The sequence below is a fragment of the Bombus affinis genome, chromosome 2, assembly GCF_024516045.1.
Source record: "Bombus affinis isolate iyBomAffi1 chromosome 2, iyBomAffi1.2, whole genome shotgun sequence".
Lineage (NCBI taxonomy): Eukaryota > Metazoa > Arthropoda > Insecta > Hymenoptera > Apidae > Bombus > Bombus affinis.
Genome location: NC_066345.1, coordinates 4260936 through 4285101, shown reverse-complemented (window position 1 = coordinate 4285101; position 24166 = coordinate 4260936). Strand labels below are relative to the sequence as shown.

General features: G+C 32.7%; 1 protein-coding gene across 2 annotated transcripts in view; it reads right to left on the bottom strand.

Annotated features, from left to right (window-relative positions):
- Window positions 1-24166, bottom strand: part of LOC126928995 (cadherin-87A) — a 521848-nt gene that overhangs the window by 64241 nt on the left and 433441 nt on the right. The gene's annotated exons all lie outside the window — the stretch shown is intronic.

Sequence of the window (24166 nt, the reverse complement as noted above, 5' to 3'; positions counted from 1 at the left end):
TATTTCAATGAATGCTGCTTGGTATCAAGAGAGATACATATCGTTTTAATTAATTGCTCTGTACGTCTATCTCCGAGTTATTTATATTCAAAGAAGTATAATTTTCAACTCGTTATGAAAGCACTTGGTTTTAAATAACGAAATGAGCGTATGTATAAAAATACAATTTCACGCACTATTTCTTCTTTATTTTCATATTCGAGAATTTTTTTTATCTACAGGTTTGCAGCCATATTTTCTTTAACTATATTTTCAGATCTCATTCGCATCAGGCAACCGATAAGAGAAGAACAAATGGGAAATCTCACGGTCCATAAACCACATACTAAATTGCGCTGCTCTTCGGGGTCTTATCGACCCTCTGGACCCCGAGAATTGTTTGACACGATGCTTGAAGAGGCTTATCGTAAATAGATACAAAGGACGACAGCGATCGATGTTCTTCCGCAAATGCACACATCGGCGATCGATGGATGGGGTGCGCGTTCAAGCATTATGATAAATCATAAATGATATCCTTTTAAGATATATTCCATCAGTATCGGTTATTTCAGTAACACCAAGGCGGAAGTATATAATTTTTTTTTTGTAAAAAAATGTTTGAAATATCAAGTAATTTTTTAGGTATTATGTAAATTTGTATATTTTGTAAAATACATTTCCTATGCAACGTAAGTGTAGAAACAATTGAATCATTAAGTTTCTGATATGAAATACAAGCTATGAAATTATATAATTACCAACAATTTTTATTTTCTCTCGTATTACAATTACATTACAATTGTTTGATATTAGGTTCGATTAATGTAATATAAAATATTAGGTATGTATATTTTAGCAACATGGATTTTGCTTTTCATATTTTTACGATAATTACTTCATTTCACTGTTTGTATTTCGCGTCAAAAGCTCAATTGTTCAATATCTATTTTATTAGAAAATTTACATTCCACAAACTATTTTCTGTTTTATATGTCAAGCAGTTTCTTCAGCATATCTCTTTGATTACAGTTGTCAATATACATTTTATATGTATTTGTATTGCAAGAGCATATAAATTATTTCTTACAAAAAGTGTGTTTAAGAGAAATATTTTAAACTAAAAAGTGTACTTTGAATTGTCTGTAAAACTTTGTATATATAGCGCTGTGTGCTAAATAATTTCTATAAATTATATAATTATATAGTATACTTGTATGGTAATAATTTGTAAATATATAAAGTGACATTTTTGTTAGAAAATTCAAACAATGCCCGACATCATCGTGCCAATAGCCACATAATTTTCGGAATTCAGTCATTATGTCCGTGGCCATTAGCCATGATACTGGTATCAACGATAACTACCTGTCGTGCTCAGCTACAGCTTATGCAAATTCACATTAACCGCTGTCCTCTAGTTCCTGCAATTATATCAATTTTAAATGTAATTTAAAATATTCGAGACAACAAATAATTTTTATCGATCGATCTTCTATAAATATATTTCTTTATCGAATCAGTTTTTCCCTCCCTTTTTTATCTCTTAACGTTTATTCACGCTACGTTTCGATAGAGTTTAGATAGCATCTCTCCGGTCACGTTCGTGCTTTCAAGTATCTCAAAAATGTAAACGATGGCCGAGAGTTGCGTATTCCAAAGCAATCTACAAGGCAATTGGCAATCCGTTGTGCGCTAGCGGATCAACTTTCCCATCGTTCCGAGTCCGATAACCGAGAGAAACGGCCCTTCTTTTTCTCGGTTGGTATACAGCCAACTCGTGGCGACGTTAATTATTTAAGACATCCGCGGCGCTGGAAAATTATCTGCTGGACAGATTCTTGAAATGCACTAGCGCGAGACAAAAGATAAACAGTATCACGTGTATCGGAAAAAATCTGCGATGAATTATTATCGTACACAGCTATAAAGCATGGTTATCGTGATCGAGCCGATTTCCAGATAGAAGGTTATAAAAAAGAAACGTTATGCAAATGCCCGATGTAATTTCTCTTGCGAAATAAAACGATCTTTCTGTGTTGAAAATTGTCTCGTTAATTGGAAATACTAGTGCTTTTAGTTACTATTATTTATAAAATCCTGGCAATTTTAATCAAAATAATTTACTTATCTATTTAAAACGAAGATAAAACGTATGAAACAATGAATGGAAATTTCAGTAACTTTACTGAAACTTAGTATTTTATTGTGTCCCTGTACTGTAATTTCACATTAATTGATTAATTTAGTTTACATAATATGTTTGCTTTTAATTATTGAATCTTCTCATCTGTTTAAACTCACAATCAGTGGGAATCTGAATGAACAGCAAATAGCCTGTAACTTATGGCATCGTTGTCCAGCTGCACTCGCGTAATATCTATAATCCAGTAATTATCTAATACTCTAGTAATGATACGTAAAATGAACCGTAAATAGGAATAAATAGATTTCGTGTATTTTGATTCACGTGATAATGGGAATGGAGAAAATATGAGCGTCTATGGTTAAGGTTACCATAATAATATAGTATTTAACACTAGAACTATCGACAGTTAATACGAAGCTATTTCTATCAAAGCCAGTCAAAATGATTGGTCTTTAAAAAGTACGTAATAATAGAATATTTTTATATTTATTGATTTATTACTTTCTCACAGAAGGAATTGCATGTTATGTGGTACATTCTTGGTATTATTAATCCATCTGGGACCATCATCCCTAAACGAGGCTTAACAAATTTATAAAATTGTAGAACCAGTCATTTTGACTGATGTGGTATTTCTAGTGTTAGTATCTAGCGATCGATCCGGAATTTTCCTGATATCTGATATCATCATATCGAATGATACGCAGTAAAAATTAAAAAAACGTGTGGGAAGTTGTATAAAACGAGGAAACTGGTTAATTGGGATTCGATAAGTAGATTGCAGGACCCTTTTACACTTGGACAAGTACCAGTCATTTTGACTGGTATTGGTATAAATAGCTTTGATACGAAATTATTTTCAGTTTGAATACATAAAAAACGAAATAAAATTCATTATATTATTCTTTTGGTTATTGTTGCGAAAGTCATTCATCATTGCGGGAAAAAAGTATAACATGAAGTAGGAATTTTAAAATAAAATTGTAAAACGAGTCAATTTGACTATGGTAGTTCCAGTATTAAATATCAAGAATTGGTGCAATTATTTCAACTATTAAAACAGTACGATATTTTTATGAAATTCTGTTGCGAACAATGTTCAACTGATAATCATTAATCAAATTAATAATTGAAATAGTTTGCCGATACCAAGATATAATAGCATATAAAATAATTTTAATAATGAAAATTTAAAGCATTGGCATATTTATCAAACACAGTTTACGTTAGGACCATTCATTTAATACTTCAATTTTATTACGTTCAAAATTTTGAATTTCCATGATGCATGGAACGAAGCGCGCAACTACTGCATTCATATTAATATGCACCTAACGATGTTGAGAATTGATATGTTCAATTTATTCACATCGATACACGATATATCGATGTACCAATATTCATACGACGATTGAGATATTAAAATATTTTCTATAATTAATTCCTAAATAATATTCGCGATATGAAATTTGCCGCGCGTAAACAAATATTTTCAAAATTACGCGCAAGTAAATATTTTATAGACATAGTTGATACAATCGCCTATAATATAATATAAATATGAATATGGTATGTAATATAATATAAAATTTATGCACGAATACTTTCTATCAATGAAGCAGCTGTAAGTAATATTTTTTTAATATAATATTTCTTGAATCGTATTTGAGATTCAGAAGAAATGCAGGTAAACTGTCTGCGTACGTCTATTTAAAAGAAATAAGAATAACACGTTAGATCCAAAAATACAAGTCTTTTAAGAAGAGTCGACAAACTGACGAAGCTTTATGAAAGATATAATTGAAGATTTCTCTAAGTGTCAAACATCAACAATTTTTTAGGAGTGAGAAAAAGCTTCTCTGACTTGAAATTATTTTCGAAATTTCATTTGTTTCGATTATCATGAGATCTTATCAAATGCATCACGAAATTTTCTATTTTTTGTACTAATATATCCATCAGAAAAAGAATTGTTTTTCTAGAAAAGCCTGTATGTGCCTCTTAGTCGTAGAAAAAACTGAATGTGCCATTTGTTTGAATTTACAAGCACTGTAGCAATCTGTTTGTCCTTAAGTAACTTCTATAAAAATGGAAAATATGTTTCTTCAAGATGCTCTTTTATTCTTATTACAAAAATATATTTTGTAACGTCCCGAGTAAGAATTGTTATAAAACTGGTGATATTTAGTGTCGAGCGTGTCTATTGCTTAAATGCAATTACATCGTGCTGTACAGAGGCAATGTTGAACTATTGGTAATTATTTACAAATGGAAACTACTCTTAATTTCTATAATACGATATTCCCATAAGGACAACATTTTTTAATTTTTGTACTTACAGTGTGGTCTACAAGAAATCTTCAATCATTAAAACAAGCAATATTTTAATACCTTCGATATTATAATAACACGCCTATGTACTTTTAATATCAAATATGCTGAAACAACATAAAAATAATTTTGTCAATATGAAATTTTACGAACAACGTAGTGAATGTGAAAACTGCTTGCCTGTAAAAACTAGAATATATAAATTATATTCCTGCTCTATATGTTTCCCAATAGTTTTCATGTTTATATAAATCTGCATCGTCGACGAAACTACGATCAATCGTGGGCATTGCTCGAGAAACAATACAACATTTCTATATCTGCAGCGTGTTTTTAATTCATTCTCCCCTTGTTGAGGAATCACGCGTGAAACCAATTACTCGCTGCTTAAAATTCATGGGGCAGAGAGATTAAAATTTATGCGTGAGCCGCGATCATTCCGCATCAAGCGAGAACTTTATGACGGGACTTCGGGTCACCGTTCTTTCATTACGTTCCAGCTGGCTGTGCAACCCTTTCGGGCCAGTTCACCGACACAAGATCGACCCTCATTATTTAGCAACGTGGCGCAATATTGGATAGCTTTGTGGCAAAATCATTTAACGCTTGCCCGGCTCTATCCTCGACCAGTGTAAACAATACTCGACGATTCGCATTGCAATCTACGGAACAAAGGACGGCCGATTCCTGGTGCGCTTTTATTGCGAATCCGCTGGACGATTCGCCATCGACCGTGAACGAACCACCCTCTTACCATTTCTATTTCGTGTTTCGTCATTGTGCCTTCGCTTTTTGATGTTAAACATTCTCTCTACTCCATTATACGAAGGTGTTTTATGCAGATTTATTTTATCCACCTTTCGTGTATGAGTGTATGAGTGTTTTCAAACAGTGTGACATGACTACAAACATTCAAAGGTTCAGGTGCAGTACCCTATCGACATACATAACCGTGCAAAATTAGTTTCGACTTTTTTCACCAGATGTTAGTACTTTTATATGAGTAAACAAACGAATATAACAACTCTGCGTAACACATTTTCCAGTTATATCGTTCATTCCATTGTTTTCGCTGTTCTGACGCGTTAAACGTACGCGTTCATATTGCGAGTTATTTTCTAGAGCTGATATTTTGATTCCCAAGTAAGTAGATGATTTTTTCCCATTGTGTATACTATATCTAGTCTGTTAAATGTAATTATCAGCTCTTTGTATACTATTTCTATATTGCATACATTAGATATTAATTATACAGGGTGGTTGGTAACTGATGGTACAGGCAGAAAGGGGGTGATTCAACGCGAAAAAAGAAGAATATAGAATAAAAATTTTTCGTTTGAGGCTTTGTTTTCGAGAAAATCGCCGAAGGTTCGTTCTGCTCTTGGAATAACACGTCTGTCAGGGTGTCGACGATTGGGATGCCGGTGTCCGTAATGATCAGCTGCGGCTCATGCGTTACCACCACACACACCTAACGAAAGTATCATGTCCGTATATCCCCGATTGCTGTATGTAGACATGAGGGTAGACTAATAGGTAGTGATAGTGGATAGCGATAAAAGTCGGATAGTAAGTTAATAGGTAGGAAAACACTTCGATCACATTGGAAGTGTTTATCAACATAACGTTAATCGAGACAACGATCTACAGTGAGATCCGTTATAACGAGACGTGATAAAGTGCACGCGTATCGAGCGAAAATTCAAAGTCGATTTTCTCGAAAACAAAGCCTCAAACAAAAAATTTTTATTCTATATTTTCGACTTCTTTTTTCGCGTAGAATCACCCCCTTTTCGCTTGTACCACCAGTTACCAACCACCCTGTATATACTATATTATATTTTATTATATACATCTGTAAGTTCAATCTGTTGGCGACTGAAATTAAATTAGAAGACGTTCATTTACCTTTTGTCGCAGAAAAACGTTTGAAATTCCAAAGCAGAAAAAAGAGAAATAGGGGAGAACATAAATGCGTCTGTGAAGCTACTGCTCGAAAGTAAAACGTGAAGGCTGGCCACGCGTCGAATGCGCATACCAAGAAAATATTAATTATTTTACTTGTGATGTATGTAAAAATAAATTTTAGTAAAAATGTGTATTCTAACATCTAAATGTCTTTATTCTTTAACATTATTAATCATTTAGACTGGAACATTTGTTAATTAAATAATTGGTCGATATTGGACGACAATTCTTCATACAAATTACATTTTTACTCTTGCAAATTATCAATTCTTATTATTGGCTTTTACGTAATTGATTTCCCTCCTTTTATTAATTCCATTTGTATGACAAACTCGTTTTTTAAAATTCGGTTTTGCCCAAGATATAACAAAAAAGAGAGATAGTACACAACTGTTCTCTATAGCTACACGAAATCGATTTGATCGCATACTTATTTCTGCGTTTATTTGTGTATATATTTTTATGGAATTTTTATTTCCATTTTATCAACTTTTGAAAGAACAAGATCTGTGTCATTTTTTGTAGATTTATGATATCAAATGTAAAAAAGTTAATACGTCAGCTTCAAGTTTTAATACAGCATTATTTCAAAAAAATAAAATAACTAGTAACGCAAGTGTGTATTTTATTTCAGTGGATTTTAAATTATAGTAATGTTGGAGTTATAAAAACTGAAGAAGAAATAGAGTTATTGACAAAATTTAAAGATATGTTATATTTTATACTGTCTAGTATCTCTGTTATTATCATGAAAGTTGTTTAATAAAACTAATCGTTGTTTCTAAAAAAAAATATCGGTGATTAACCAAGTTCGTAAAGCGGATAGTTACATCTGCTATTTGTAAAGTTACTGTACGATGAAAAAAGATGTTAGTAGATTATAATTCGGGAAAACGAACCGTAGGAACTAATTAGGATCTCGCCGTCGCCTGTTCAATATCAGTTACCTTGCTATAATCCTCCTCCTGGAATTAACGACCTTAGCACATGGCCTGCAGTTCTCGGATATACAGACACTGCTAAGGCACTGCTAATTGCCGGAAATATCGTATTAAAACGTACTGAAGAGCGTAAATTAGTAACTCACTGAAAGTCAACAGTAACACTGCTGTTATGCATATTGTACTTAGGAATTATTCGACGCATCTCACGTCCACTTGGACGCGTTTCTTAAGAAAAATTATTTCTATAGTTTCCCTACTTAAATGGTAAACTAAGAACTTAAAGAATATCCGTAATAAATTGCTACAGACCTAATAATTACGTTTTCAAATTGTAAAAGAACGCTAAGCTTAAAGTGTATACTATTCTCTTACCCTTTAAAGGTATATTTTATGAATAGATAAATATTTATTTATTATATATAAAATTTAATAAAATTAATGCGAGAGAAAACGAAGATTATTCGCAGGAATGTAATTTTTCATACATTAAATTTACCGAAGTTTTTAAATATGTTACATATGTATATATTTCAGTCTTGCAAACGTGCAACATCTTCTATTTTAGTATTTTAGTCTTCATGCTTATTTTACTTTTCTTTTATTTTTCTTTTATTTTTCTTTTATTCCTGTTTTATCGCTATTCTACGGTTCGCCAAAAAGGATTACTTTATTTTTACGTTCTTTCATGATGTTAAACGAGGGCAGAATAAAAGACTTCGTGGATAAAAAAGCAACGTAATGCCAATAATGCATTAGCTTCTGTGCGCATTATGGTGTATCCAGAAAAGTATAAACCCGTAGGCAATCTCTATAGTAACATTTTTACAGTATACCATAACCTCGTCCAGTTTCCTGCTCATAAGTGTGGTCAAGGGACTGTGAACATTGTTGGGTAGCATTACTTTTGCTTTATGACTTCGCAATGAATAGACCTATGAGCTTTCACGGCTCTCGCAGCAAACACTTCCGCGAAAATGTTATCCTCCGTCATGTTTATTAATTGTCTTTTTAAGTATGCTGTAAATAAATTGTCTTTAAATACTCGGTAATTAATCGATAATTAAACGATTGGAAAAATATTTGTATCCTCTAGAAACGACACGAAAAGATTCATCTTAAACCGAATAACACATAATCCTTCTTTCGCTTGGTTATTTTATGTGTGAATATTAAGTTTAGGAGATTAGAAATTAAGCAATTCACGAAGTAATTCAACTTTCTTAATAAAATAGATTGCGTAAAAGTAGTGAATATATTTTGTTCCTTACTATAGTACGTCGCAATTACATTCTAGTACCTTGTTCTTTGAAACATAACTCGTGCAAACGAATGTTTTAGCACTGCAAAGTTCTAATCTATAGTACGTCCAACTGTGCAGAATGTACGAAAAAGCGAAGCTTGACAATTTTAAGTCGTTCACCCTCCTCTTATCTTACCGCAGTTGACCTGTTTACCTAGTTACACAATCGCCTTACCTCTAGCACAAGCTCCCTTTATTTTTATCAGATTGATCGACACGAGTTCGCTGGTTTTAACAAATTTATACAAATATTTATTTATACAAATATCTATAAACGCTCAGACATTTATGATACGTCTGTAATTCGTTCAATTTTTAGTAACTTTATGTACAAGCACTCGCATGTTTCTAACGAATACTTTCTTCCATAACTTTGCTATTTTGTAAAAATTTCTCTACTTTTTTGTATAAAAAAATTATTCGACTTAGCACCTTATGTGTTAAGTACTATCGATAAAAGGATATCTTTTGTGTCGTTTCTACAACCATAAATATCGATGCTACAATAATCTTGGATTTGTTACATCGAACGATTTTTCATTTATCTGCATTTTTAGATGGATAAAATAGAAGAAAACGTACAACAATCGTCAGCCCGAAACATTAAATCTGTGTCAGGGGAGATATAATAAGGAAACGTACATATCAATGGCCAATAAAAAAAAGATTAACACTGCAACCGAATTAACCACCATTCGTGACAAGAGCAATCGCTTTAGAATTCCATTGACGGCGACAAAAGTCAATTTTAAAAGTCGTTTCAAACCATTTCGGTCCTCGTCCATCCAGAACGGGAGGTGACAAAAAAAAAAAAAAAGAAGACTGCGACCGATATTTCCGCATAGACACGAGGCCAATCAAGTTTCGTCATTTTCATCGTTCAACTTCGACCTTGTAATCGAGTTTCCCTTCGACATTTACATAGAAAACTCGCGCTACACGAGAGAAGGAAAAAAGAAAAAAAGGAGCCGGGTTTTCAGCTAGCGAGAAACTTTCTAAATGTCATTGGCTCGCGGTTCGTTGAACGAAGGACAGGTTCCACGTGGGTGAAGCAAATTCGAATCGTTCTCACTTGCCGATTCGCCAGTCGTTTGCCCTTCGCTTGGGTAAATATGAAGTCGATACAGCATCAGCGTCCACGGAGCTCGATCTCTGACCCTCGATCTCGCCGACAGGCCGATTCCTTTCTGCCTGATGCCGTTCGTGTCCTCTGAAACTTGCTGCGCCGGGCCCGGAATTAGTTGGAAAGTCGAGAGAGCTACGATCGGAACGTGCCTGAAATAGGCAAGTCGATCCATATTCTTTCCGTGTTCGCCTTTTTCATTTATACGGATCCAGAGCCGGACCGGGTCTGCATAAACGCGGTGAAATTTATGGGCAAAATGCATCGAATCGTTCGGCCGAGATAGTCCAGGCAAATCCTTTTTCCTCGCGTTTCTGGCCTCTATGCGCGCCACCAAATTCCCTCGAACGATAATTAATTATATACGCGAACATCGGCACACGCGTTCATCCTTATTGGATTCCACTTTCCAAATGGACTTTGCAACTGGTCTCGTCACTCCCCTGCGCACAGAATTCGTGATTTATTTCCCTGTCGGTAAAACGAACGCTTCTTCCCCTCTGTCTCCTCTTTTTTTTTCTCTTTCTCACTGGCAATTCGTTCGTCGTTTTACCCTTCATCAAGGTAGCAGCAACTATAGTTCCCTCTCTGTCTCTCTCCCTTTTTGATTCGCTCGTTCGCTGCGGCGTGCAGGTTATCGTTTTTATATCGAACGTTCGATGATTCCAGCGCTTTACAATTTTTCCGGTGAAATTAATTGGTTTCCCTGTTTCATGAATTTCCAGGGCTTCTGCGAGGATCGATCTTTGCCAGCTGAATGTCAACATCGTGTTGTGCGAAGTAATGGGTCTCATGGAAATGCACGAAGCGCGTATAATAGGAAAATCGTAGGCATGGGACGAGATAAGTACGCTTTCGTAGTTTCTTTTGTTTCTAATATCGTGAGGTGTTTGAAAAGGAATATTTTAATGCAACATAGATAAAAAGAAAGAGAAACTGTCAGGTCCGAAGATATAGTTGGCGTAGTTTCATAGACACAAAGATATATGGAACTTTTATTAAAATAAACTGTTCAAGAAATATTAGACAGACATTTTAACATCTCGACGAGTACTACTTTTAAAATCATGGAAAATGTAGGTCCACCTTGTTTCAATATAAAGTAAATAAAAAGAAGGATCTATCAGGTTCAAAGATATAGTTGACGAGGTTTCGTAGACACAAAGATACTTCGATCTGTTAAAACAAACGATATTGCACCTTTAACATTTTAACATCTCGACGAGGATTATTTTTAAGATCATGAAAAGTGTAGGTTTAACTTCGAAATTGAATAATTTGGGTACGTTGAATTAATTTGCAACATTCTGAAAGCTACTTCTCTATGACTTTTTTATCGTGTACTTCTGCTGTAATCTTCACATGCAGAACTGAATGAAATACTCAAAGTAGAAGTCCTCGTTACAATGTGTAATGGGTGAAATAAGCCTCTGCTTAAGTTCCATTTCATTAGTCGTGTCCATAAAAATACAAATTTGCATGAGAATCTTTAGTCCAGAGGTAACGTAATGGAAGAAAGTTGTTAGGCAAATATTGGGTTGCCCGTAAAGTTTGTAGCGAGATTGAAAAGATGAAAAAGAAAAAAATGTAAGGTCAACGTCTTTCGTAGTATCATTTTCTTGAATAATGTATGTCCCTTTCGGTGGTTTCCTGCTATCTTTTAAAGTCTTAAGAACTCGCGTAATCGCTTCCTCGGAGAATGTTTCGACTTTTACAGAAACGAATTCTTCCAACAAGTTTTTGCAGACTTTTGGTGTATACAATTTTTCATCATTAAAGAAAGGTTTATAAATGGCAGAATAAACGAATATCGGAACAGAATGGATGAAATTCGACGTTTCTAAGGATTCAGCATGGTGTTTATTATTGCGTTGTTAAAATACGATAAATGATTGGTATTTTTTTTATTTTAATATTCAGCTGCGGTATTTGTACGAATTCAACATTTTATTACACTACGGGAAATTGTAACGAACAGTGCGCTTATTTACGCAGATTCATATTTTTGTAAAAATAAATAAGGGAATAGCTAAACAGAAATTTATTTTGCCTAATAAAGATTACGACAAATGTTAACCTTTTTCAATTTCTCACAAATATATAAAAATTCGCAGTTTACTAACGAGTAATTTGTATGAAATTTCATTTTTTTAAAGCGTTTATTGTCAAAATACTTTATATTAATATATACGCAGCTCAATAATTACTGCAACGCTTAAACAGTTTACAAAAAAATTGTTATCAATCTTTACAAATTGAGCACTCGTAGACTTCGGAAATTTCTTCGGAAAACAAAACACTAGCAGGAATTTTTGACACAGTATAAGCAGTTATACTCATTCAATTTGTCGAATATACCGAGAACTATACTGTCATCAAATTGCTGCCATCAAAGTATCTAGAATTCAAAGTATGTAAAATTGATATCTAAAATTGGTATGTAAAATTTCTGGATAAATCGAGAACTGGCATCTTTAAAATTGATACACCGAGTATATGCGAAAGCGAATTTCTTAATATTGGAGTCGCTGTTTGTGATAAGTTCATCTTATCAGGATAGTGTTTTATAACCACAGACACGTCTGAGCCTATTAGTAGTAGCTTGTTAGTAGTCAGCGTAAATTGAACTGTTATAGTTAGTAGACAGCATAGATCGAATTGCTATAGTTAATAGTCAGTATCGCTTGTGGCTGTCAGGCACAAAATACGAGGGCCTATGTTTTCTATTGATTAATAGATTAGTGTTATATAAATTTAAAACACATATACGTGTAAATGTTTATTATATTTTTGGCACGCTCATCGCGAGTGAACGTAATATGTCGATGTTGGTTTATCAAATTTCGTGATGGCAGTTTCAGAAATAATTGACAAGCCGTCATCGTTTACGCATAAAGTTTCTAAAGAAATTATTGATAAAAATTTTCAGTGAGCACGTCTTGGAATATAAAAAGATGCTTTTGTTGGTTTATCAAATTTCGTGATGGCAGTTTCAGAAATAATTGACAAGCCGTCATCGTTTACGCATAAAGTTTCTAAAGAAATTATTGGTAAAAACCTTCAGTGAACACGTCTTGAAAAATAAAAAAATACTTTTGTTGGTTTATCAAATTTCGTGATGGCAGTTTCAGAAATAATTTACAAGCCGTCATCGTTTACGCATAAAGTTTCTAAAGAAATTATTGATAAAAATCTTCAGTGAATACGTCTTGGGAAATAAAAAAATACCTAATACAAGTAGAGCAGAGCTTTCGAACATTGATAGAAAGCTAGAATGGTTTCAAAGCTAAATGTATGGGTGTGATAATATCATAATGAATCGATTTACTGCATTATCCATGGAATCGAGATTCCACCGAGCTAATCTGATTAATCTAATAAATAACTCTAATTTATGATCTATTGATTCCATGAGAAGATACTACTTCTAGTCGGTACATAATTCGTTAGTAGTTTACTTATACATTTACATAACGTTAAGAACAACGTGCTATTAAATATTTAAGAAGGTGATCTATAAATCAGTAAAATAAGATTTTGTCTGAACCTCCAGTTTGATGCAAGAAATTAATTAAAAGCGTGCCATGGATCAAATTTATAATACGATTATTACGTAGAATCTTCGTTCATAGTTAGACTATTTTACAAAAGTGCAACACAACTTGATACGAGGATTGCATTTAATACTTATAATTCAAACTTAAGAAATAAAATTTTATATTTAATAACAGGTAGTTGGTACGCTGTAACACGAAGAATTTCTGAAAGCAAATTATTTTTAATGTTTCGAATATTTTTAACATCTATAGAAAATGCGTAACATTTACTTAAAGGCAAACTACGTTAAAAGTAGTAGCTACAAGGACGTCGTAATACTTTCTGAAACCACTTAGTCAACCAGTCAATTACGAATAGATTATTATTCATAATAAGAATCGGGCGTAATTAAGTTTTCAAAGATTAACTTCGAAAGAGTCAACTTTTGAACAATGTTCAATTAGCTTGACGATATTCGAAGCATCTTTTCCTCCTTTAAATTAACTAAGCTTATTTTACATAGTTTCGAACAATAAATAATTATGAAATATGTTTTATATACTTCGTCGTTTATTAAAACAAAATATATAACAAATTAATTTTCAAGCAATTTATTTGTAAAAGACAGTTTTTCAACTATTTTCAAGGATAAACGAGTACTGTACAATAGTATACTGTATCTCAATATGCATTTTAAATTGCTAATGATTCCTTCTCCTTTCTTTTTGTAGAAGCTTGATCATCTTGTATAACTTTTAAAATGACAGTGAAAAATACGTGTACATCGTATTAATCTTCGTAAAAAATTCTACTTTTCGTTTTTTGTTATTTGCTATGTATCGTTGTTCGTCGTCGCGAACAGTTTCTAAATTCATTAGTCGTAGCGTGTAATACGACGAACGCTAGTTTTACACGCTAACGCTGTTATAAATTAACGCAATGAAATCAAACTGAAATAATGGATAACAAAAAATATATTTTAACGCTTGAAAAAAGAAAGATTTCCATGTCCACGTACAACGATTACTATAATTAATACAGTCTGTGCTTTCTTCAGCGTTAAATTAATATCCAACAGTGAAGTTTAAAGCGAAATACAGCTTCAGTCGACTATTTATAAAATTGGTGTGCTCCAACACCCTATTTTACTTGTTTAATGTAACGGGTGACACATGACGTTTGTGACGTTTACAGGAAAACCTTAAAGACGTTTTAACAAATTGAGTACAATTACTCTTTTGTGTAATTGTACGTACTACTATGCTCTTTTGTAGAGTCTATAGTAAGTATGTAGGTCGAGTTAGTAGTCGTATGATACGTAGGTCTAACTTGTGCCAATTAGTTGATCTTATTGGTGACTTGTGTCACTTCCCTTGGAACGTGCTTCAAATAATACATTCCCGAGTTACAGCTAATTTCAAACTACGTATACTGTTTGATCGATGCTTTACTAATTGCAAATGTTCATATTTTTGCCACTGCTACAGAAATTTCTCAGATTATTTGTTACTTCGCTTATTAAACTGCTATCTTATAAGAATGAACCTAATGTAGCTATTTCGTTTAATGATATGCATTTAAACAATTAAAAAAATGTTCATATTTTTACCATTACTACACACGTTTCTTGGATCACTTGTTACTTTATTTATCAAACCACTGTCTTATAAAAACGAATCTAATGTAGCTATTTTTTTCAATATAATTTACATAATTATAATATACAACTTAAATAGAGTCAGTGTTTCGTAGCAAATTTTCAACACGAGCGAAACTGGTTACGAATCGTTCGCAGAGTTTCCTAAATTTTTTTTTATTATTATTATTTAATTTGTACCTTACAATTTGTCCGGCTGAACATTTGGTAAATTTTTCTAGCTTAATTGTTAAATAACATGTGGATGGTTACTCCCCCCGGGATACCATCTTCCAGTTTGACTATTTTATTTTTTTAGCGAAGTCAGTGGGGTGTTTTCTTTTTAGTCTTCTTTCTATGAGAGTTTTGCTCGCTTCAGCAGCCAGCTGGTTTGTATGTGTTGCCGTTCTTTCCTTGTATTTTTCTGCGTACCTGCCGATTTCTTCTTTGACCGTTGGTATTTTTAAGTCTTTACGTATATCCTCGATCCTGGGGCGTTGCCTATTGTTCTCAGTATCTTCGATTGCAGCGACTCTAGTTTATTTATGTGGCTCATTGCTGCTGTCCCTCATAGTGGTATTCCGTACATCTAAATTGATTTTGTTATCGTTTTGTAGATTTTTAGTTTATTTTCTGTGATGATTTTAGAGTTTCTACTAACCAGTACAACTGTCTTCTTTTTATCCATATTTTATCTATAATTAAGTTGTGTGTCTTAGGGGACTCCTAGGTATTTAACTTGCCTCGTTTGTGTTATGTGCGTGCCATTCAATTGAATATTTGATAGTTTCTGTTTTCTCAGTGTAAAAGTTTTCTAAATTGATCGTAGAACTAACAATGGCACAATATCTTATTCTGGTGTACTATATTTCACAACATCCCCTCCTCTCAGTTATCTTCTTATCATTATATTTATCCAATTCCGACATAGAATTGCCCGTAGGAAACTAAATTTACGAAGCTTCAAGCTTACCAACGCGTTCAACTGTAAAATCCGAGAAAGCAGTTTTCTCTGGTGCTTGGAAAACCACGCGGTGCAAAGCATATTCCTACTGCTCTGCTGGAAAACGGATGATCGTGCATGAAGTGGACGTTATTAGTAGCTTTTCCAAGCGTAAAACCGTTCCACGAAGTCGCAAACATGGCAATTAATCCCGCGGGGAGTCGGCGTTTCGCAGAACGGAACCGCGGGCCAATTTCGACCCATCTATCCGTGCGGACCAATCGGCATTGATTTAATTCAGCCAAATAGGCCGGCGCACGGACATTTGGCCCGCATTGCGCGCGTTCACGCTAATTCACGAATGTGCGTAATAGCCGTCTGCATTAGATCGCTTCCGATAGCCCTTTGCCGCCCCTTTGTCGTTTCACGCTTCGAAGTCATATCGTCCGATAAAGCAACGTGTTCCAACTTAATTACGCGACTGTCCGAATGACTTAATGGTTCGCTTGGTGGAAGAATTTTACGTCTTCCTCTTCCCCGTGACGAGTGCTGCGATGGTTAATGCGAGCATTAGTTTTTTCTCTACTTAAAAAAAAAAAAAAAAATCGCATCGATTTGTAGGGATCATTACCCAACCGCTTTGTATATGCGTTAAGTCGTGCTATAAATAATGCAGTCGTGGGTTTTCATATAGCAGATGAAAATAAAGTATTACGCGTTGACGATCGATGAATGATGCGAATGAATGACGACGAATGAATTTTCCTTTCATTATTTCTTATGACTTTCTGTCATTCATTATCCCTTCCTTTTCTCTCATCTCCTTTTCCATCCTTTTCCTATTAAAGGGGTGTCCTCAATTAGAATGTTCTAAAACAGCACATTTTTGTGATTTTTTTAGAAGGGAAAGAAAGAAATGAAGTTATTGAATTTTGAAATATGGTTATATATATATATATTTAACGAATACAGAAAAAATTTTTTTAAAGTAAAAAATAAAATTATGACAGATTTCTAAGCCTATTTCATCGGCGTCTTGTCGCTGCAGTCTTCAATCGGCGGGAAATATCTACCTCGTAATTCTTGACGGAAACAAAAAACCAAAAAAGGATTAAATTATTATATATTTTTCTTCTGGGTGAACTAAATAACGGCAGAAAAAATGTGAAATTAAAAATTTTGGCGGGTTAAAAAAAAAAGTGCTCTTTAAAAAAAAATAAACTTTAACAATTATTGCTATAACAATTATTTAAATAAACTTTTTTTCTGCCGTTGTCTCGTTCACCCTGAAGAAAAATATATAAGAATTTAATCCTTTTTTGGTTTTTTGTTTCAGTCAAGAAGTACGAGGTGGATCTTTCTCGCCCTGCAACGACAAGACGCCCATGAAATAGGCTCAGAAATCTGTTATAATTTTGTTTTTTACCTTAAAAAAAATTTTTCTGTATTCGTCAAATATACATAAAACCATACCTCAAAATTCAATAATTTTATTTCTTTCTTTCCCTTCTAAAAAAAATCACAAAAAACGCTGTTTTAGAACATTTCAATTCAGGACATCCCCTTAAGTTTTTGAGTCCAATTTTTTAGAAAGCCCGCTTATAGCAACTTCCAGTTTTTTAAATCGGATTTTTATAGAAATCTATATGTAAAAATAAATGTTAGAGAATGCTGTCAGTGCTTCGGTGCACAACATGGTTTCATACACTATTTATTTACAGACTTTTTACAGACTTTAACCCTCGCCCGTCCCACGCGTCGATTTGACACACTTTTCCGATAAAAGATTATATTGTTCGACCATTTATGGAACGTTTTTTCTGAAACCGCCTGGCTTTGACGTGCGGATAAAATCCGATACCTTTGAATTGATGAGAATTAGCGTGAATGCGCGTGAACGACAAAGAGCAAAATTATCTTTCATACCATTTTAATTTATTTCATCGATATTTTACCATTGCATGAATTTGATTGCGGGGCAGATTAAATTGCGAAAATGAGAGACAGATGTGTGTTAACGTTTTTCAAAGTTTTCTAGCAGAGACACAAGGAAAAATATCTTCAACTAAGAAAGAAGTTTACTGTATAGCGAAATAGTGATTGGCAAAGTATATTATTATGCAGCAAAGTAAAAACAAAATGGGATAGCTTAAGCAAATAAGCGATTAGTTAACTAGAAAGCGATAGTAAAGGTATGGTAAGTATGGAAAGATAAATGAAAGAGATTATAAGTGAAATCCATTTCACTTGGCCAAATTGAAATGAATAATAGTAATAAAATATTAGAGCAAACAAGTGAAATATTACGATATAGCAATATTTTATGTTAAATGCACTATTTGCCATGAAGTTTAAACGTTCGTATTATATTTCTTTATTCATCTAAAATCATATTTACTTTATAGCTATTAATGATAACGTGCTAATCATTACACTATGTGTAATATTATGCGAAAATAGTTTGAGTAACTTTACAGTAAGAAATAACAAAGATGTCAGATTTCTTTATACATCAATCACATTTAACGTAAAGTTTGGTTCCTTTGCGAGAGGATCTGGAAAGAGAAAGAAGACAAGGGAGATCGCATTTATTATCAGCTACTGGATCGTATTTCTGTTTTCTCGAGGGGTTGAAAGTGGAATTGCTGTTAATAAGGAAACCTCCACAGTGTCTGTAATATACAACTGCATTTAATAAATCAGTTTCTATTTGTAAAGATTAAAATAGTATAGAAAGATATCTCCGCTAATAAGTTTTATTTCTTTAAATAATGTTTCAAATAAACAGTATCAAAGAACAAGTAATTTGCAACCTCGCTATTGAAATACAAAGTACAAATGAAGAGCTTTTTAAAAAATTGTGAAAGCTCTTTGAAGCATAAATTTATGGTAAATACTTGCAAGTGCCAAGCTTAACTATTTTCTGGTCAAATAGTTCAATTGTTCTACGAAATTGTTATTTATTTCGTAAATATAAGAGCTACAATTCAATCTACGAACTTAATTTATTCAATTCACCCATTTTATCTTACGTTTATCAATTAATATTTAATTGTAATTTACGACCAGAAATAAATGTTCATTTCAAAATGTTTGCAAAGTATTTCCGGAACCTAAATATCGAACAGTTTCGTGCGCTTGTAATTTCCATCGTTAATTTTTATTAAAATTTTTATGAAAATATGAAAAAGACGTTTGCTCGCGTGTAAATAATTTACTGAATGGATAAAGATTTGACCGATATTTTCCCGCTTCTAATTCGGTCCGAAATCAATCGATCGACGCTTCCGCGAATCGTATACGATATTTATGATTTTCAAGTATAAATAGCTAGGATTATACCTGGATACCGTAAATTACTAACATTGTTGTACTCCCGTTTTCATTGCCGTCATTTATCTATGCACCTCGATTATCGATTATCGGCTAGATTTTCCGAAATAGCTTTTCCATAATAATTGGAGCAGATCGATCCATCTTCATTGTATCTGCATATGATGCTCCGATGATATTACCGAAAATACGATTGTTTCTATAGATTCGGAAACGCGATTAGTTTGCCTTTCTTCACGCATTTATCTACGATATCTATCTTCTCGTATGGATTATGCTGAATAATTAATCCTCCGCATAATTAATTAAATAATAATTAATACTCCGAAGATATTTTTCACTAAGGCGGTCAGCATTGTGAATGTTTCAGTCCCTAGTCTGCTTTCTTATTGTTTTAGACCTTGATAAAGTCTGAAAAAATTCCGAAGGTACTTGTTATAGTTCCTAATTTACTATACAGATGATGCTTTAAGCAAGCGTTTAAAATTCGTCACGATAAAAATACAAATTTGACCGAAAGTTACGAAAAAATGGAAATTTCTTTTCAGTTACACTGTTTCGTATTAAACAAATATTAGAAAAATGTTATTGTAAGGTTTTACTCGTAAGACTATGATCTTTCAAAAAAATATAAATAAATTCACCAATCCTTAGAAAAAGTACAATTATTTTTTCAATGGATTATTTATTATTGAAAGATGATTTGTGACACACAGTGAAAAGGAAAAGCTCTGTATCTCAAACTTACTAACGCATGAGGAACATAGCAGCTATACGAGACACTGAGGCGGTCGCCAAGACATTAGTATACATACCGAAATAATAAAAATTTGCATGTGAAGAAATTCGTCTAAAAGATTGACGTGAGTGGCGATATGAATCGTTGAGGGCACATTGTTCATTTTACTCTCGCGATATTCGGAACTGAATTGAACCAAGTAAACGGTATTTGGTTAGTCAAAGCTTCGTAGGTGTAAGGTTTTTTAAACGCACAAACCACCAGGTCTGACACCTTCGTTTCGGAAAAATTAAACAATGAAAATATTGTCTGAACTTCAATGACACATATCGATGTATTTTTTCTTGACAAGCTTTGGTTTAAATAAAATAGAAGAAATTCTTCAATTTTCGAATATTTTGTATATTTTTAAGTTACTAACATATTATACACTTCCGTTTATAAAGATAGATCTGACAAGTCTCTGTGAATTTGAAACGTTTAAGAATGGAAGGTCGCACGAGAAAAACGTAATTTTTTCGCGTTTCGCAGAGGAACAATTTTTTAATTAAACACGTTGGTTTTTTCAACTTTATATTACCAATTCCTCTCTTTTCATATGATTTTAGTTTAAAATGTACGTACATCTTCGCCACTTGCTTGAGCGTTTTAAAAATACTGATTGTCATAACATCATGCCATTTCGTAAATTCATCAACTAATTGCAAAAATTTGAAAACTATTTCCCAGCTACGTACCAGATATTTCAAAATTAACATTTACGTATTTTAGAATACTCCCCTCTGGCTACCAATTTAGTCTACAATATATACGCAATTGTTGAATATTACATTTCATCAGATTATTCAATTACTGTTTTCAGAGTTGCACGACAAACAAAATAATATACAACAGCATATTTCAAAGATTAAACGTCGACATTATAAACATATCGAAATACCCTGATATCTCGATTTTAAATTGCCGCTATACTACAAGCTATAAAAGAAGAGAATTGCTTCCTACGTCTAATATAATAAAGTTATAAAAATCTAATTTTTCAATTACTGTTTTCAGAGTTGCGTGACAAACAAAATAATATACAACAGCATATTTCAAAGATTAAACGTCGACATTATAAACATATCGAAATACCTTAATATCTCGATTTTAAATTGCCGCTATACTACAAGCTATAAAAGAAGAGAATTGCTTCCTACGTCCAATATAATAAAGTTATAAAAACCTAATTTATTAACGAGAACACGAAGCAGACCTCAAGCAAACTTTTGGTCTCGGGATTAAAGTGTCTAAGGCTTCTAAATCATAGTTAATTAGGATAGCAACATAGCACTGCTAACAACGTCTGACCGATTTTACGACCTCGCTATATCATCGAGGTTACTATAGGAGAACGTCCCCAAATTAAATTTTCAATCTCATTGTAGCTGCGCGAAAATTTGCTATAGAAACGTCTAATGATGAACCAAGTTTTGACACGCAGATAGACTACGACAAGTAATTCCACTCTTTCAGAGACAGGTTTACGAACAGAGAGAAATGCTCGTTTCAGAAAACTCATGTAAAAGTAACATACTTTTCACGCGAACTTATTAAATTTTCCTGTTTGTAAAAAATTATAAATTCTTTTATATCTTCGCCAGAAATATACGTTTGTTAACTGTCGCATCAGCATCAACTTGGATTTTCTGATACGTGAAATTTGTAAAATGTTGCAGTGCATCATATTTTTAGAAACATTTCATTTACATTTTGTTTTAATAGCATTGACGGACTTTGAAAAGTTACGCTTGCAAGCTTCGTTTACGCTTGCACGCTTCGTTTACGCCTGTACGCTTCTTTTCGCTACGACTACAACGCTTTGTTGTAAACTTCGCGATAGTATTTTTTACGCGATTAAAAGTCTTTTTACGATGTGTACCTTGTATTTTCGACGCGAAAAGTTCCGATCATATTTGGCAATTTTCATTCGAGACATTTTTGCACTGAAATCTTGCAAATTATTCACAAACTACTAACGATACTTAGAAATAACGTAAAATTCAGAAATATATACATTGATCCCTTTTTTAAATAGAAAATATCATCTTATGAAAAACAACAGTAACTTGCATTAATTACTAAAAATAGTTAACTATCATGATCAAACTGTAAATCTAATTCCTTATAAAAGATTTATCAATTGCAGATATGAAATCATAATAATCTTTTTACTTCATGTATCGTAGTATACATCAGAGTTGATTATCAGAGATAATTATCAGTGGAATATTTTATCCGTGAAATAATTATTTATTATCCGTAACGAATTATTTTCTATATTTATTCGAACAATAATACGAAAGATCGTGCGTTGCCATTTAATTTTGTACAATCATATACTGTATAGATATTAGGTACAATTCTTAGTATTAATTTACCAAATGAATAGTTTACCAAGCAGGAATAAACTTTCCAATCTGATTAGTTATGAAAAAAGTTAGTCATGAAAGCCAATGTTACAACATCTGGAAATGTAGCTTGCAAATATTATATATCTCACGTTCACTACCATTCTCGATGTAGCACATAAATATCCACACACAATGTATAATTTTATGCGAATAAATTCTTATCCGAATGAGTTGTTCGATTAAATTTTTATGCGGATAATTTCTAATACAAACAAATTTTTATTCGGATAAATATTTGTTCGACTGGATATTTATTCGTTAGCGACGACCAAAATCTCATTCTTTATTTTTATTCGAAGTTTACATGCTACTGCACATAGAAAATTGTAACTTTATTTTCTCGAAATTTTCTTTAACGCTGAACTAACATCGCAGCTATTTCATCATCATTAAGATGCGACCTATGCACTGAGCTGTTTAGAAGACTCGTAACAGCAAGTATCCTTACTAAAGTTCGTGTAGACTGTCATTTCATTTTAATAACGTGGTGTTTAAGTAGAACGTCTAGAAAACGAGCTCCTAAACTCACATTTAACAAATTTTATTAAGCTGATTGTATTCAGGAACATTATTCAGGAAATGGAGAACAGAGAAGTGGATTTGCAGCACTGAGTGGTTGTTTGTTATGAGAAGGATAGAAATACAGGTGAAATGTGAAAAAAGGATATACGCTGTACATATACGAAGACGTGAGGTAATTTTTGTTTGGAAAATGCTGACAGCCGAGCATGTATTATTAATAACGACGAGATAAAGTGTGTATAAAAAAAAAATCTGCGCTCATAACTTTATATTGTACAATTTTATATTCATGCTGTACAGTTCTTTTGTATATTCTCTGTATTTTTGCAAACAGAACGTACATTTTAATTCCTAAAGATTGAAATGTTTTCAGTCACTGAGATTCGAAAAAAACTATTGATTGTAACAGTACTTCATTAGCAAGAAAAGTAAAATGTGTTTTGAAGAGGTGATCCTTCATCATGCTATTATCCATAAATCACAGGATTCTGTTAGTAAACTAGAATAGACACGAATCAATTTTTTAACATCAAAATGATGTTATTCGTGAAATGTTACTTATGAAAATCGAAATTATTCTTATGAAATTATTTTTAATTATAAAATATATATATATTTCTTTTTTTTATTGTAGAAATATTTTATCGAACCTTATGTTTAAAATTGGCAAATGTCTCGTAATGTACGGAAAAGGGTAGACACATAACAGAAAGAACATGGTACGTACATTGTACGTAAAGTGAAGTAATCTCTGATATAAATAAAAATTAAGTAAAAGCTTCTCGGTAAAAGTTAAAAGTAAAAGTATTTATAAACAAGATCTTTTTCTTGCAAGCAAATATTTTTGTCTTTTGTTTTGACTTCATTGAAAAGTTGAAAACGTGGTCATAAAATAAGCGAAAGTAAATCAGAAGGAGACAATGATTTACACAACGAATTGCTTTTATCAAAACGGTATAAATTTTTGTAGTTTTCGTTTAATCTATCCCTAAATTTCACGTCCTAATGTGACACAATGGTAAAAAGCCAATGATATGAAGAGATATATAATTAATCTTGAAAATTGTTTTATTAAAATTTCGCATTGATCGGAAAGAATAAAAAAAGATGCAGGTTAAAATGCTTCAGAAAAATTGCTCCTTAAATGGCCAAATAATATAACTTTTTTTATCAGAAATGTGTATAAAATTGACACGAGGGACAGGTCAG